The following is a 9958-nucleotide window of genomic DNA, read 5'->3' as shown; positions in this document are numbered from 1 at the left end:
GGTCTGTCAGGGTACACCAAGGGCTGCTGCCCCATGGGAGAAGGTCAGCCAGGAGCTGAGCACTGTCTGTGGTCATCAGATTTTTTGCCATGCTCTGTAAATTGCAAATACAGTGCAATACACTGTTTCAAGGAGTTTCACAGCTGGACCCTTTTTTTTTCTAAAAACAAAATAATCTAATATTGTATGCAGCACCATATCAGGGTCACTTGGACCATAAGAACAGTCTCAAGAAATATCACCCATGATTTGCATAAATGGTAACATATTTTCAATCTAAGCTTGTAGTGAGGTTTGGACAATTGTATAGTACTTTAGGATGTGGTATATTTCTCCTCATGATCTTTAAAGCACATGATGGGTATGTACTGGAAAGAGGTTTATAAAACTTAAAAAGCAACAAAGAATGCAAAATCCATTTGCTGGTGTTTCCACAGCTCAGTGAAATTGTACATAATATTACTATACAATGAGATAGAAATAGTGTGTTGGCTGACAGTGAAACAAAAAGGAAAATGTAAAACATTCAGCTCTGAGGCTTTTTTAAAGCAATTTAGGAAAATGCTTAGTTTCTGATAGAAAATGTAGATTTAATATTCCTCTATGGTGTTTATTCTTTCATTGGTTAGACAGGCTTTCTCATCAGTCATGCAGTCTGAAAAAAAATCAGCTGAAAATAAGGTCAATGAGACAAAGAGAAACTGTACAGGAAATTTCTTATTTTTCCCCATCAGATTAGCTGCATTTTTGCTTCAGCTGAGTTGTCAGCTGTCAATTAATGCCCCAAACCTACAAATACATATTCATATGTATATTAACTGTAAAGGGACTTAGCCCCTTAATCTGAGCTAGTACATGAATAGTCTTAGCAGAGTGAGCTTCTAAATTCTGTCCTGGTGTATGTTGTACAATGTCAGTAGGGGTATAAGAATAATAGTTGTGTGATGTCACTTTGAATCTGCACAAAATGTTTATGTCTGACATGGTTTTCTTTTAGTTAATGAAAACATTTCATCTACTTTTCAGTTTGCTGACATTTTTTTGAATATGCACTGCTTTAAACAATGGAACTTTGTCCCACAGAATTCCAGAAATAATCATATCAAATTATAAAAATACTGCTAACTCTGTGCGCCGGATGCAAAGAAAAGCACTGACTACTGGTAGTCAGAAGAGCACTCACAAGAACGGAATAATACAACACAGACAATATAATCTTCATTCCTTTCTTTTGCATCCAGTACCAATGCTTTTGCATTAACCATCATTATTACAGAAACAAGAATGGCATCTGCAAAACTAAAATTGAATTGTTTGGTAAAGGGAGAGAAAGAAGCAGCACATTAAAATTTGAAAACATAGATAGCAAATTTTAATCCATATTTTAAATTGACAAAGCCAGAATTATTTATAAAGCCTTTCCCATTAAGTTTGCAGGAAATAAAGGTGAGAAATCACGCCTTGCTACACAAACATTTTATTACATTTACCCACCACCAGTATCAATCCACCATAATACCACTGCTCCTCAAGAAGGTAAGTGCTGGGGAAAGCAGCCACAGTGCATTGCCTCTGGCTTCCCATGGCTCCCATGTGAAGTTCCTTGCTAATGCTTGTCCCTTAACACCTTGTTGGCAGAGAGTGACAATGCCCAAGGCTCGTTATGGTGACACCTTCACGATATCAAGGCCAGATTAAGGTATCATGACATTTAATATGCTCCTGAAAACTTGTCTTCAGGAGCCATTTGAGTTTAACAAAGTCTCAGCATCATGAAAGTCTGCCTCAGTCTAAATGGTGACTGAGTGTGAAGAACCTGGAGTCCAGGCAAATAACTTGAATTTCCCAGACTATGAGGAATGATGGGTGAGAAAAGGGGTATCCATCCCTAGGCAGGTGGCCTTGCTGTTGTCAGTCAGAAATGGATGCTCCTGCTGCTATTTCTGCCATGCAAGTGTGACATGGTTCCCATTTCTAGGAGATTAGGAAAGCCCAGAGCTGCCTACTTCTCTCAGGGAGAAGGAGGTTCTGCAGCTGCCGCAAGAGGCTCAGGGTGGTGCATGGGTCACTTTCAGCTGAACTGGGACTGGTTGCAGAAGAAGGGATCCCAGTGGGCATACCTAAGTGCCTTTCTATGAACAAGGCAGGATGTCCTTTCACTCTTCAGAGCTTGACTTGCTATCCAGGCTTTTGCAAGAACACTTTCTCTTGCACACTTTTTGGCTGCGTGGGCCAGTTACAGCCCAGCCCCATCCTCTGGGTGTCTCAGAGGATGTGTCAGTGTGAGACCACACAAGGAGGATGGTGTGTGGTGCCATGCAAGTGCCATGCACGTCAACAGGTGTTCTCCAGGAGACAGCTCCATTATGTAAAGCTGGATCATTGGAAACAGTTGGGTGCTTTCAGCTCTACAAATTGCCTTTCACCGTCTGAGTCCCCAGGTGAAATGCAGATAAGCAAACCTAATGCCTGAGACAAGGAAAGTCTTATTGGATACCAGATGGTTCATATGCAGATAAATGCATACAGAAGCATGTGGGATTTCGGTCTGGTGTGGAGGCTTCCACACTGAATAGGTTTTGTTTCTCTTGGACCAGCAGTAGGGAAAGAAAGCTACACTGGCTTTATTAGACCTTCTGGGATGAGCCTCCAAAACACACAGCCAGGTATGGAAGCAGTGCAGGTTCTGCAGGGTGTCTGTAGTGTATCTGCTGGAAATAAAGGTAAACAGATTTTTTTTGTTGTTGATGTTGCATAATGTGCTGTTTCATAAATTTGTAAATCTGTGTATTCTGTTCCAAAGAAGACAAAGCCTCTTAGCAAACAAGAGGTGCTTACATGTATGTGTGCTGTGTTCCTGGGCTGCCAAACAGTTCTCTTGGGAAGGAAGCCACTCAGGGTCCTGGAAAGCATTTTCTTTGGAGGACTGCTGCTGAAATATTTTTAATGAGGTTCTTTCTTTCACTTAGACATATTTCTTCCAGAAACTTTCCAAGGAAAAATAATATCTTTTCTCTAAAATATTGGCTATCCAGAAACAAAGTACTCCAGTTAGACCTCAAATGAATTAGTAAATTCTGCAGTGCTGCATCCCTGGTGTTTTAATTCAGTTAATTTTTATCCTTTCCCTCTATGCGCCAAGTTCTCTGCATATGCCATAATTCACACTGAAATGGTAATTCCAGCTCAGAAGAGAAGAGATCTCTTGACACAAGTGAGATCTCAGGGCATTTGGGGTGAGCTCTAGTGTGTAGATTAAATGGAAATGTAAGACATGTGGACTTAAGCAATGCTTCATACTGAAGTTTGTTTGTGATGTAACTGAAGCTTTCTTTTGTATTTTGATGCCTACTGAATCAAAATTTTACCCGTAGGGCAGGGGTGGGATTTTGTCTGGGAATTCACAAAGTATCCCCTAGATTATCAGAGAGTAGTAACATGATGATGATTACTGACTGTCCTTAAAATAATAAAACTCGGGCCCATAGAAGATTTTACACTACAGTAAAACAAAACAACTTCTTTCAGAGGCTGCCAGGCTGGGTTTGTGTTCAAACTCTCCTCAGGCACAATGAGCCACACAGTGCTGCAGAGGTGTAGGTGGAAGGAGCAGAAGGTACATAACTGAAAGAACTGCCCTGACAGCCAACACACAGGATGAGACATTCCTGTATGAAGATGGGATTCCTACAATGCAGTTGTAGGAACCAGACTGGAGGGCAGTAACCTGTTTTCTTTCTCTTGATCCTGTTGTGTGCAAAACAGTTTTATTGTCTCCCTTCTTGAAAGTCTTCTGTATCCACCAACCAACACAACAGATACTAATGGTGACAGTGCCATCTTTCTGTAACCTCATGAGAATATTTTTCATTCTCATGACACAGACCATCAAACTACATAGGATATGTAATCATATTCTTAGTTGCCTGAAGCAAAAGGCGATGCTTTAATATCTTATTATGATGTTGGATATTAATTTCCTTCTACTCAAATGCAAAGATGAGAATTCCTGCCACTAATGGACTGATACTTCATTTTTTAAAATTTATTTTGGAAACTGTTTGCATTACATGTAAGTCAAGCCAAAAATGAGACTGTTGGATATTTCCTTGCCAAAGCAGATTTACCATTCAACTCTTGTAATAAAAGATTTTATTCAACTGTTTATAGAGAAGTTACTAGCTATCAGGTATCCATGACCTATATATTACCTAGTTGAATATTTCTTATAGGTGTATGTGAAAACTGCTCACATAAAAAAAAACCTTGAGGATAATTTGGCTCCAGCTGTCACTGAGCCAAGAGCAGGCCTGCCCACAGGTGCCTGGGTAGGCACATCTTCAAATCCTTGTATAGAATATTCCTTTTCCACTATCCTTCTTGAAAACATACTTTTCCCCTCCAATGCTCATGAGTACCAAATAAAAGGTAAAGAAATTGCCCCCGAAGGAAACTCTTCACTTTTCTTTAAATGAATACTTAATGAATCTACTTAAGAAGAAATTGCTTCAGGATATTTCTAGAACTATCTGTGAACAGAAACCTGTAAAATTAAAATATTAAATGTTAAACTTTTTGTGGAATAGGATAAACCTTTCTTCCTCTTTCAGAGGGGTAAAAGTCCTGTGGCAAAGCACACTGCACACAGCTGCTGTGGTGGGGGTGATAGTCCACCTGGGAACACTGCCTACATCAAGACTAACAGGCAAAGTACAGCAGACAAAACATGGAATCCTTAGGCTCTTGCTCCACCATTTCAGCTTATTTGGGCTATTGGCTGTACCTCTCTTGTTGAAGGTGCTGGCCCATGTCTGAATAAGTGCAACTGTGCTGAGCAGCAGAAGTACTGCTTTACTTTAGTGGGTGAGGTGTCTTATGCTGTTTTCCAATGCACAGCTTTAATTTGTAACAATAGTAGAACCCCTCATGAAATTTGATTTGTCAAGTATCTTCATGCCCACAAGAAGATGACAGGTATTACCTCTAGATGCAGAGAGGCAAAGAAATATCTGACATGAGACTTCATCTTTTGGCTCAGAGGCTGCCCCTCCGGAAGATGAGCGTGAGCCTCTGGCAGATTGCTGTGGTGTTTGCTGGAAAAGGAGGAGGAGAGCTTCAAGAGAAATATCTGCAGAAAAGATCCTGGCTGAAGTCAGACTGGTGCCTGGAGCGTGTGCAGGTGCACAAAGCCACAGGCTGTGAGCAGCAGTAGTTTTAACAGAAGAAAAAATGCCTAGTGGAGTAAAATATATTTTAGCCATCAGGATGATCAAAAAGCAGAGTTTACCGATTCCTTAGAATTATCAATAAATAACTATAAATTTAAAAACAAGATCACCTTCACTGAGCTATACTTTCCTGCACCACTGTTTCTTGTCTTCTCTGAGACCTGCAGCTCTACCAGCACTGTGCAAACACAAGTGTTTCCTCAGCCATGCTGGCATGCATGGCACTGGCTTTCTGTTCTGTTTTCTACTTTAAATCTCTGCTCATTTTCTCACCTCTCTCACCCTGTCATGTTTTCATTAACATGAGATTATTTTTGCTCTGCTTTCCTTCAGTCTTCTTATTGGGTTTCATTGTAATTTATTTCCTGACCTTTTTCCTACTCTTAATGGTTTTGTTATTGACTGTATGACACCATAAGAGACTAAACACCTCTGTTTAGAAGAGGTGCCCCTCAGGATTTTCCAGGCTTTCTTTTATATCCTTCATTGAAATTCTGTAATTCTGAGATCATTCCTAGACCCTGGAAAATGGTGAAAAACTCATTATTGATTCCAGAGGGACAGGTCTGATCACTAAAATTAATGAGACTCTAGGGTCAAAATTTTCACAGCTCTAGCTGGCTTCAGTACCAATCCTCCTTGTGCATCTGAGGACACAATCCAAACCACAAGTCAGTAAACAATTAATTGACCTATTTTTTAAGAGGCTATATCAGAGTTAGTGGGCAATGTACTTAGGCAGCTTGAGGCAGAATTGAGGTCTCATTTTTTTAATGCTTCATATATTTATAGGTACTGAACTCTGAAGAAAAATGGTGATCATCATCATTGTACATTCCTGTCAAAAACACAAGTCAGAGAATTTCACTGCACCAACTCAGTCAAAGCACATACCAGAGAAGCATAAAGGGTTAATGATCCTCACATTTAAAATACACCCCATATTTACAGTCTGGATTTCACTCAAACTCTTCGCTATAGGCTCTATAAATTTCTCTTTCCAACTGTATAAAACTCTGCTCACTTCTCTCAGCACAAGTACTTAGAGAGCGTGACCAGATTCTGAAAGCCATAAATTCTATGAATTTTGCAATATTTTGTGAGATGCTTCAGTATTGCTTTCATTTGCTTTTTCATTTTTTAACTATAAATAGAGCCTTCTTTCTGCAACCAGTCTCCAAAGGTCACCTTAAAATGTTTTGCTATTTCCCATATTAAGCAGCAATGCTTTTCAGCTGACATTCCAACTTCAAGTCATGCATGTGAGCATGATGTGAGCTTGCTTCAGACCTCAGTGAGAGGGCTGCAAACAAGACTGCTGTATAATTGCCGAGAAAAATAACATCCATTGTCAAAAGGGGCACTTCATCAAACAAAATTTAGCTGCATGAATACAAGTGTCTCCAAATATTTGGTTCATGCTAAAAATATAGCACATTTATTAAAAATATATATTTATAAACATTGGTATGAACAGACACAGACGTTAAGCAAATGAGAAAGGAAAAATAACCATGTAATGTATTTCTCCCAACATTTTATCAGGTTTAGGCAGACCTTGCTCAATGGAATTGTTTTTTTCATGATTGCACCATATGTTCATTCTAAATAAAAAGCTTGTCAGATTCAATGTAAGTAAAAGCAAAAACCAAGAGAAAAAACCATTTGACCTAACAGACACGTGATCTGTGCTATGAAGCTATCTTTGAGTTCAATCTTTGCGGGTACACAGCATACATTTCTAATTATATATAGTGTACAGTTTCTTTTCCTTTTTTTCCTTTTTTTTTTTTTTCTTTTCCTTTTTTTTTTCTTTTTGTTGTGTTAAAACAACATATCCCTGGTGGATTTCTTCAAAGCTACAACTTACATAACTGCAGTCATTCTCCCCCAAACTGAAAACCAAACTGAGAGGGAGAGGGCAGGAGAGAAGAGTTAAGCTTATTACTGTGTGAAAAAGTCTTGTTAAATTAATTGTGCTTCAGTCTTCGCTGCCTTCAGGCAGTGCTTTTATGATGTGTTAATATAATACAGAGTCAATTCTGATTAAAGAACTTGTCAATAGTCGGCAATGTTTGTTGTCACTCTTAATGGCCGTTTTATCTGGTCTATTTGCATGCCTTCTAGTTTACAACGTTGTATAAATATACACAAAAATGATCACAATGAGGTTCAGAATTGTCCCAATAATTCCAAGCATTGCCAAGATGGTTTCTTCTTTGCTTTCCTTTTCTTGACTGCCTTTATCTTCTTCATTTCCACTAGTGATTACCATCTTGGTGGCCAGTTTCTTTATCTTCCCCTTCAGAATAACCTAGATTTAGGAACAAAAACATCAAAATGGATTATTAGTTGGAGTATAGAAATTCAAATTAATCGTGGAGCCAATGGTAGAATTTTTGCCCCATAACACATTATATTAAAAATTCACTTGAAAAAGATTAGTATTTCTATTAGCTATTTAGTAAATAATTGAAATTATAATTTGGCTATTCTGTGATTTACTTACAACCCTCTGCTTACATACCAGCAATTACTCCTAGCACACATAACTCAGCTGCTATATCATTACAAACCTGGTCAGACAAGTACCATGAGGTGTGACTCCTCCAGCATCAGTGGGGAGTTTGCCTGCACTGAGACTGCAGGAGATCATCTTGCCATGCTGTGGACACCCCATATTTACACTTCAGAACCAAGGGAAATAAAACTGGGAAGACCTTGCCTCTGTTTTACTAAGAAAAAATCATTAAAGAGAAAGGCATTTTGTCTCCCGATGAGAAGGAAGACAGCAGTGACTTCTTAATAAATAATTCAAAATAAAAGCAAAACCAAAATAACATCCATCTTGGCTTTTATTTTCCTCGTTCTTAATGTACGATGAAAAGTTACTTGCAGTGCAGTGAGCTGAAATGTATTGATCTGCCTGCAGGGAGAATACAGCCATTTCCCAAGCAACAGCCCCAGCCTAAAAAAAGAAGATTCTTCAAATGTGGGATGAGCCCTGATTCCTGACTCCCAGCACAGCTGAAGCCACAAAGAAGCTCCCTTGGTCTTCCCACGATGGATAAACATCTGATTGTTCAAATTAGAAATGGATAAATTCTTATCTGTGTTTATCTAACACTGCAAATTTTAATCACATGGGCAAAACAGAGTGTCCCAGAAAACTGAAAAAGGTTGGCTGGTCTCCCAGTGCCAAGAGATCTGCCAAGATCTGGGTTCAGGCAAAGCCCTGCTGCTGTCTTCCAAGCTACAAACCGTATCCCATCGTATTTCTGCAGTAGAAAGCAGATTGACTGGGACCAAACAAAAATTTGTTCCCCAGCAGCTCCTGCTTAAAAGAGAGATTTGATTTGGTCCTCTAGTGGACCCTCACTCCTCCCTCCACTAACTCACAGAGCAAAAGCAGTACCTCCCAGGCAGTGCACATGTTCAGGGTGGTGAGGGCTCCCCAAGAACTGACCACCACCTCTGTGAGCACATCCCCTCCAGCAGCTATCATCGGAGGAGAGTCCTGACCTGCAGCTCCTCTGAGCTGCTCCTGCACTGCACAGCTGCAGAGCAGCAGCCAGAGACTGAAATAATGGAAAGGACTGGGAGAGGTAAGGAATCCTGCAATGGAGAGACTGAGAGGCAGAACTCAGGATCCAGGCAAAACAACCTGTATTTTTGTCACATCCGCAAGTTGTTCATATATAGGACAGAGAATAACTGCTGGCAACTTCCTAGAAGTGTTTGATTTCCAGTAGGTACAATTGGTTAGTGACAATAAGGCAGCAATGGGGCTCTGCAGAGGCCTTTTTACTTAGACTTGCATTAGCATTTACATGTTTTGTCTTACTGTAACTGTGGATCAGAGGAAAAAATAACAATGGAGTCAGAAACCTGAGAGTATCCACAGCAGACTGCAGTCAGTGAGAGCAGTGGGTACAAAGGAGAAGGGCATCAAACATCAGAGCATGATCATCCAGAAGGTCTTTGGATAACCTGCCCTAGGAAAGCAAAATTTCACAGGCACCAGCCAAACCTCACAGGGATATGCTGTCCCTCTCCAGATTCCCTTCCAGCCCTCAGAAATTTTGTCTCTAGTGTTTTTTCAGCCACAACCATCTCCAATTCTTCCTGCAGGACCTACCTCTTCTAGCTGCAGAAGGGTTTTGTTGTATTTGCCCCAGCTGGTGTCCAGAGGAGGGTTTGGCACACCTGGTCCTGGTGTGTCCTCCCTATCTTGTTAATTGCCACTGAGCAGTCAGTGGGATCTTTACAAGCAACTTGTCTCTGGGAAATCACAGGAGAGTTCCTACCAGAGCCATTTACGCTAACGTCACAACCTAAGTGCATCCACTCCATGTGGCATCGGACCACAAACCCACATCCCAGGCTATGACACGCAGCCATGACTTCACCCACAGAGCCATGAGTCATTCAGATATTGTGTTATTTTCCCCTTCAGTAACTGGAAGGTTTTCCCTCTGGCCAACTGTTTGCATTTCAGTGTTTATTTGAGAAATCAACGAGGATTACAAATATAGTCTGATAAAATCCCAGGCCTGGAATGCAAGGATTTGAGGGGAAGGTAAAGTTCTTTCTGGCTGGTTCTCGCAAGAGCTGAACAATCTTGATTCATCATTCTGGTTCCCACAGAAATATGATCATGCCTAAGCATCTTGTGGGTCAAGCCATTCTGTCTTGATAAAAGCCAGAGAAGGTCCAATTTGACTCCGCAT

The 9958-nt window shown here is 40.3% G+C and overlaps 2 long non-coding RNA genes across 3 annotated transcripts in view; one reads left to right on the top strand and one right to left on the bottom strand.

Annotated features, from left to right (window-relative positions):
• Positions 1-2582: 2582 nt before the first annotated feature.
• LOC117244545 lies at positions 2583-8589 on the top strand. The gene is made up of 2 exons (XR_004497864.1): positions 2583-2723; positions 8161-8589. It is a non-coding gene; the product is annotated as an uncharacterized LOC117244545 (long non-coding RNA).
• The window catches only part of LOC107206075, a 159902-nt gene continuing 156582 nt past the window's right edge, over positions 6639-9958 (bottom strand). For both annotated transcript variants that reach the window (XR_001522255.3, XR_001522254.2), the window contains one exon: positions 6639-7542. This is a non-coding gene — a long non-coding RNA (uncharacterized LOC107206075). The remainder of the gene's footprint in view (positions 7543-9958) is intronic.

Source organism: Parus major, chromosome 5 (genome assembly GCF_001522545.3).
Source record: "Parus major isolate Abel chromosome 5, Parus_major1.1, whole genome shotgun sequence".
In the NCBI taxonomy this organism is placed as follows: Eukaryota; Metazoa; Chordata; class Aves; order Passeriformes; family Paridae; genus Parus; species Parus major.
Note: the sequence above shows the minus strand (reverse complement) of the source record. Positions and strands in the feature narration are given on the sequence as shown.